The sequence below is a fragment of the Ursus arctos genome, unplaced genomic scaffold (assembly GCF_023065955.2).
Source record: "Ursus arctos isolate Adak ecotype North America unplaced genomic scaffold, UrsArc2.0 scaffold_23, whole genome shotgun sequence".
Taxonomy (NCBI): domain Eukaryota; kingdom Metazoa; phylum Chordata; class Mammalia; order Carnivora; family Ursidae; genus Ursus; species Ursus arctos.
Genome location: NW_026622908.1, coordinates 38329938 through 38336817, shown reverse-complemented (window position 1 = coordinate 38336817; position 6880 = coordinate 38329938).

Here is a 6880-nt window from a genome sequence, read left to right as displayed (position 1 = left end):
CTTTCCAGCCACTCTCCAGATCAGGAAGCAAGCCTGGCGGGCATCTGGGGCCTTTCACAGTATCATTTGACAGAAGAGCTCTATCTGTAGCTGTGCCATTTACTCTGAATTGCACTGAGCACTTCATGTTCTCGAAAAATCAGCTGCCTCCTCAAGAAATCAGGGATTGCTGCAGCTGGAGGCATCTCAGAGTTCACGTGACACCCTCCACGTCCTCATCTTACAAAGGAGGAGACAGAGGACATGATGGGAGTAGCGAATGAACGGTAGAAATGACAACTAGCTGGGAGGCTGACTCCCGGTCCGGCTCACTTACTGATGACGTTAATCACCGAGTGAAACATTGCAAACAAGCTCAGTGCGCATCAATAGGGGATTAGTTAAATAAATAATGGAAATATGGTAATGCAGACCATTAAAAAAGAGTGAGGTCAATTGACTTTTATTGATATGGAAGGATGTCCATGACGTATTAATGAATGAAGGAAGCCATTTGCAAAGCAGCATTTGTGTGTGTGTGTGTGTGTGTGTGTGTGTGTGTAATATCTGTCTGCCTATCTATCCAGCCATCTGTCCATCTTTTATCTGTCTCGTTATTGTACAACAAGATGTTAGAGGTGAATCTCTCCAGGTGGTAGGATCTTAGATTATTTCAATTTTCTTCTATAAGTTTTGAGCAGCATTTAGCCTTTTTTCTTGCAGAGTATGGATTTGTTATAATGAAAATGTATTAATTTTGAAAACCATTAATGGCTCATTTAAAATAGGTTTTAAGAACCATCAAAGAAATATGTACTCCTAGTAGAGAACTATATATTTTTTTTAATAGAAAAAAGAATCCCGTCCAGCCCAACCACCATTGTTTGTTTGCTGGAGCTTATAAAAAGAGTCACTTCTGAAAACGGCCTCAAATTCTCCCTGATCCACATTCCAGAATTGACTGAATGGTTTTGCTAGCTGCCGGGCACCCATTCCTAGCTTTTCCTTGTGCTGCAGATGCTAACGGACACGCTTGTGCACAGATGTTCATCCATTCTGTTCTTAGCAGGTCCCGAACCTGGGTCTCCTGATCAGAAGCACAGGCATTGCTCGCCTCAGCAAATGTTTTCCAATTGCTTTAAAAAGCAGTCTATCAATTTACATTCCAATACAGCGACTGTCTTTTCAAAATATTTGCCAAATGAATCCATCATCTTGAAGCCCTTCGAGGTGCGTCAGGTGGAAAATCGGGAGGCTGGTGCAGAGCTCTGGGGTGCCATGGGTGTCACCTACCTTGGGCTTCATGACCTCTCACATCCCTTCCAATTCAAGCCAACAGACATCCAAAGGACGTGAAGGGGGGTTGGTACAAAGGCATCCTGACATATCGGATGGAAAGACCAAATATCATAACTTAGAAGTTAAAGGCCATTCTCCCCAAACCCAAATGGTATTGATGTGTGCGTGGTGGGCGGGAGGGTGATTGTAAGTAATTTTCGGGTTCCCCTAAAGGGTAAACTGATGAGAATTACCAGGACGTTTTTGAAAAATGGGAGCGGTAAAAGAAAGCTTGCGTTTCCAGTTATTAAAATTTTAGTGTTTTATGAAAACAGAAGTAGAGGCTAATACAGGCCTGTGTTTATCTGATGGAAGGATGAAGAAAAGACTAAACACCCAATAATGAAAAAAAAATACGAAAGGAAAACGGAAGGAGATTTTAAAGTTCTGCAGGGAAATAAGCATCACAAGAATAAATGTAAGCTATTTGATACCTAAGCACATGCTCACAACATCTAATGGGAATACAGACTGGTGTAGTCCCGATGGCGGACAGCGTGGAGTTCCTCAAAAAATTAACAATAGAAATACCCTATGATCCAGCAATCCCACTTTTGGGTATATATCCGAAGAAAATGAAAACACTATATATATATATATATATAAAAGATACTTGAACCCCCATGTTCATTGCAGGATTATTTGCAGTGGCCAAGATGTGGAAACAATCGAGGTGTCATCAGTGGATGAACAGATAAAGAAATGGTGAGATATATATATATATATATATACACAGACACACACCTGCAGTGGTATATTGTATTATTCAACCGTAAAAGAGTTGAAATCTGGCCATTTGTGATAACATGGATGGACCTTGAGGGCATTACGCTAAACTGAGTCAGATAGAAAAAGACAGATACCATATGATCTCACGCGTTGGTGGAATCTAAAAAAAAAAAGAGAAGAAAAAAGAAAAAAACCCTAAAATTATAAATACAGAGAACAGATTGGCGGTTGCCAGAGGAGGGGGTGGGGCAGGGTGAGGGTGGGGGTGGGGTGAAACAGGCAAGGGGAATCAAAAAAAGAAAAAACAGTAGGAGGAGGCATTCTGTACAACAGTCTTATACTTTCATAGATGAAAAAATTTCAATTAAAATAGGATTTCTCCATACAGTCTCATCCAATCACTATTTAAAAAAATTGACGTAGAACTAATTATGTGTCAGACATTGTGCTAGAAAGAGGGGTGCAATGATAATAAAAAACCGCTATACGCTGTACTGAAGTTAATAGTAAGGACACCTGGGTGGCACTCAGTCGAGTGTCTGACTCTTGGTTTTGGCTTGGGTCATGATCTCACGGTTGTGGGATCGAGCCCCGTATCAGGCTCCACACTCAGCAGGGAGTCTGCCTGAGATTGTCTCCTTCTCCCTCTGCCCCTCCCCCTGCTCTCTCTCAAAATAAATAAATAAATCTTTTAAAAAAGTAATACTGCACCCATGTTTTTCTACTGTTTACAATGTATCCTGGTGATCCAAGAGGCTATTAATGGGGAAAGCGTATGAAGGGCCCACAGGAACTCAATTCTGAAAACTGTCTATCTCTTTCAAAATGAAAAAGGTAATGTCAACAAAGTATATGTTTAAAAAGCATCATGAGCAAAAATGTAAGCCATTTGATAACTAAGAGCACATATTTGCAACATGTAGGAAAAAGGATGAATGTCTCTAGGACTTATTCATTCCCTTAACATTTATTAAGTGCTGTGATGTTTGAGACACAGTTATAAATGCTGGGTATTCACAAATATATTAAATACTTTTATATTTCCATAAGAAAAAGATAAGGATTTTCCTTAATGGAAAAACAGGTGGACATCATAGCAATTTGCAAATGGAAGGATAGGCCTGGCCAATAAGCATATTTTAAAAATCCCACCTCTCTAATAATCATGAACATGCAAGTTAAGTCAACAATGCTGGGGGTGGGGGTCTGGGTGGCTCAGTCAGTTAAGCGTCTACTTTTGGCTCAGGTCATGATCCCAGGGTCCTGGGATCAAGCCCCACATCAGGCTCCCTGCTCAGCTGGGAGCCTGCTTCTCCCTCTCCCTTTGCCTGTCCCCCCTGGCTTGTGCTCTCTCCCTTGCTCACTCTTTCTCAAATAAAGAAATAAAATGTTTACCAAAAAAAGGGTTTTGTCTGAAGTGCTCAACATTTGATTAATGGTTGAATAAATTAAGGTACATTTATACATGGACTACTAAGTAGACATTAAAAACCTTGTTTTCCAAGGAATGTTAATGACATATTACTAGGTGAAAAAAATGTAGGATGTAAAATCCTATGAATTTTTAAATTATATGTGTTTAAAAGCACGTAGTGTCCCTACCCGTGTAAGCATGGAAAGGGCTGAACAGAAGTGGCAAATTTTCGCAAAATGCACAGCAGCTTGTTGACTTTGAGGAAGTCCTCTTATTTCTATTTTAAAACCAATATTCTATTTTTGAATTTTTGCTAGGAGGAAGTAATGCTTTTGTAAATAAGGAGCTATGTTAGGAAGTTAACAAAGTACAATTAGCATCATGAAACACACACAGTCGTCCAGCAGAACACACAGGAAGGATTCCAGCATGTTGACGATTAGAGTTTTGAACCATACTTTTATTCTTTTGTATATTTTCTGAATTTTCTACAAAATAAGGGTAGCTCTCATGGCCAGGAAGTAAACCACAGTCTAAAACGTCCAGTGACCCCCCACCCCGCCAAGTCATTTTTGCACGCTTGGGGTGTTCAAAATCTCAGGAAACAGTATAAGCTTACTGTAAACCAATGTTTACGTTGGTTACATTTCCAATCTGTTTTCTTCAACCTCTAGATACTTTTTCACATGAAAGACCTCTAAATTTGAAGCAATGCATCCAATATTTAATCTGAAAAAAGCGCAATAAATAATTGCCGTTTCACATGCATTTCTAGACTTTCTGGACACTCTGTTGCACTGGAGGATGAAGAAAAACACCGAACATGGTATTTGAAAATTTAACGTGCTGTTTAAAAATGAGTTTAGCGGGTGGAAATATAAACATGGTACAACCACTTTGGAAAATGGTTTGATCGTATCTTGTACAGTTAAACGTGCATCTACCATACAACACGATAATTCCACTTCTAGGTATTTACCCGAGAGAAATGAAAGCATATGTCCGGACACAGCCTATACACGAATGTTCAAGGCAGCAATGCTCATAATAGCTCCACACTGGAAACTTCCCAGATCCCCATCAGCAGGTAGAGGGACAGACTGTGGTATATCCATACACCATCACAACGATAAAAAAGCACAAAGAATAACACAACTGCATGACGGACCTCAGAACAGGGCACTGCGGGAAGAAGCCAGAGCAGGAGGGCATACTGCACAATTCTGGTTTTGTAGAAGTCTGGAAAGGACCAAGTCAGCTATAGTGCCAGAAAGCCCATCTGTGGTTGCCTGGGGCTGGGATGGGAGGAGCGTGACTGGGAGGAGCAGGAGGGAACATTCTGGGGTGATGGGGATGCTCTCTGTCGTGATTGTGGTGGTGGTGACACGGATAGAACGTTTGTGAAAATTTGCTCAACTGGCCACTTAAAATGGATGCACTTTGTTGTATGTAAATTATGCCTTGATGAAGTTGACTTTTTAAAAAAGATTTTATTTATTTATTTTAGAGAGAGAGAGAAAGAGCAGGGAGAGGGAGAGGGGGAAGGAGAGGAAGAAAAAATCCGAAGCAGACTCCACACTGAGCTTGGAGCCCGATGCAGGGCTCGATCCCACAACCATGAGATCATGACCAGAACCAAAACCGAGAGTCGGACACGTAACCGACTGAGCCACCCAGGTACCCCTGATTTTTTTTTAAGCCCCAACACAAGGCTTGAACTCACCACCCTGAGAGCAACACCTGAGCTGAGATTGACAGTTGGACGCTTCACTAACTGAGCCACCCAGGTGCCCCCGTTGACTTTTTTTTAAGTGAGTTTATTCTGTGCAGAGCCAACTACATAATTAAGAATCACGAAGCCGGTGGCAGAGTATTAAAGCACGCACAGCGCCCTTCTGAGTGTGGGGCTCTGCACAGGTCCTGCACCCATGAACTTGACCTTGCTTCTGTTTCCTGACTATTCAGATACCTTCAGATACTCTCGTGTGTGTGTGTGTGTGTGTGTGTGTGTGTGTGTGTGTGTGATACTACTTTACATAAGTGGGATCTCACTACAAAATCCTGTTTTTAAATTCATTTTTTTCCTTCAAAAATATGCTGAGGTCTTCTCTCTAAACCAGTAAATCCAGCTGTACATCATTCTCCAGAGAACATTCCACAGTGGGCTGTGTGCTTTAAATGAGTAAGCAGTCTCCTTTTGATAGCGTTTAGGATGTTTTCTGTTTTTCACCGGTACCAGCACCCACCCCCACTGTATGGGGCTCTGTGCACAGAAATTTCTAGGCCCTTTCCCAGCAGCCTGGGCCCCTCCCCGCCAAGGCACCATCTCTGATGTGCCTAAAGATTGTTTCCCTTTCACATTTCCCTTCCCGCTTTCTTTTTCTCTTAAGCTTTAAATAGAGTGGGTAGGTCTCTATAATCAACTTTAGCTCAGAGGCTCCTGCCAATACTCTCCCTCCAGGGGACCGTGGCACCTGAACCCTCGAACCCGGATTATGTCTGTCGCTCCAGAGGCCACCAAGGAGGGCCACAAGGCTAGACGTTGTGCAACTGGGGCCCCTCAGGGTCAAGCAGTCCATGGCCCTGTGCACAGGGTCCTCAGTAACCGTCCCCTCGGAAATGCACTGAGCCTCAGGATTTCCAGAGTCTACCATGAGAGGATAGCCTTGTATCCTCACAGGGGAGGGACCCTGCCACATTTCAAAAGAAGGGAAGTGTCAACTTACATTTTTACCATATACAGCTCGATGTTGGCTTTCCACGCCCAGAACAGTCTCTCGGGCCTCCCGCTGCTGGCTCAGAGTGGGCCGAGGTTCACCGCGGTGCGCAGGGTGAGGGACTCGGAGCCGCCCTCCGACAGTTAGGCAAACATTTATTTGGCACATGTCATGTGTCAGGCCACGTAGCACCATTTACAACCGTCAGGGTTGTTCGAAATGGAAAAGCGTGGCGGCCTCTGACTAGCTCTGTGGCCTCGGGAACGTCGCCTGGTCCCCTCCGCTTCCACTTTCGCTTGACAATGTGACCTTGGCCCTAGACGATCGTTCATAGGTCTTTAGGGTTTCTTCCAGGCCCCAAATGTGAGGGTCCTGTCTCTCCCCCTCCAGACAGAAGTCACTTTTCTCGGCCTGGAAGGACTGCGCTGTGTTCTCTCTGAAGGACTCCCCAGAGGACCAGCAAATCACTCCTCTGCTAACAGAGGACAGGCCCGGGGAGGAGGCGGGCCTCCAGGGGGTGAGGGCAGCCACCCGGCAAAGCCTGCTGCTTTCTCTGGGCTGGACGGGCTGATCCGTGTCCTGCGTCAGTGAGGGCCCTGAGCGCGCCTGACAAGGGCTCCCAGGCCCCATCTGGCCTCGGCTCCCCCCGGGGAAGAACACTGTAGCCCGTCAGTAGTTTTGCTGCAGGGAGGGGATATGCTAA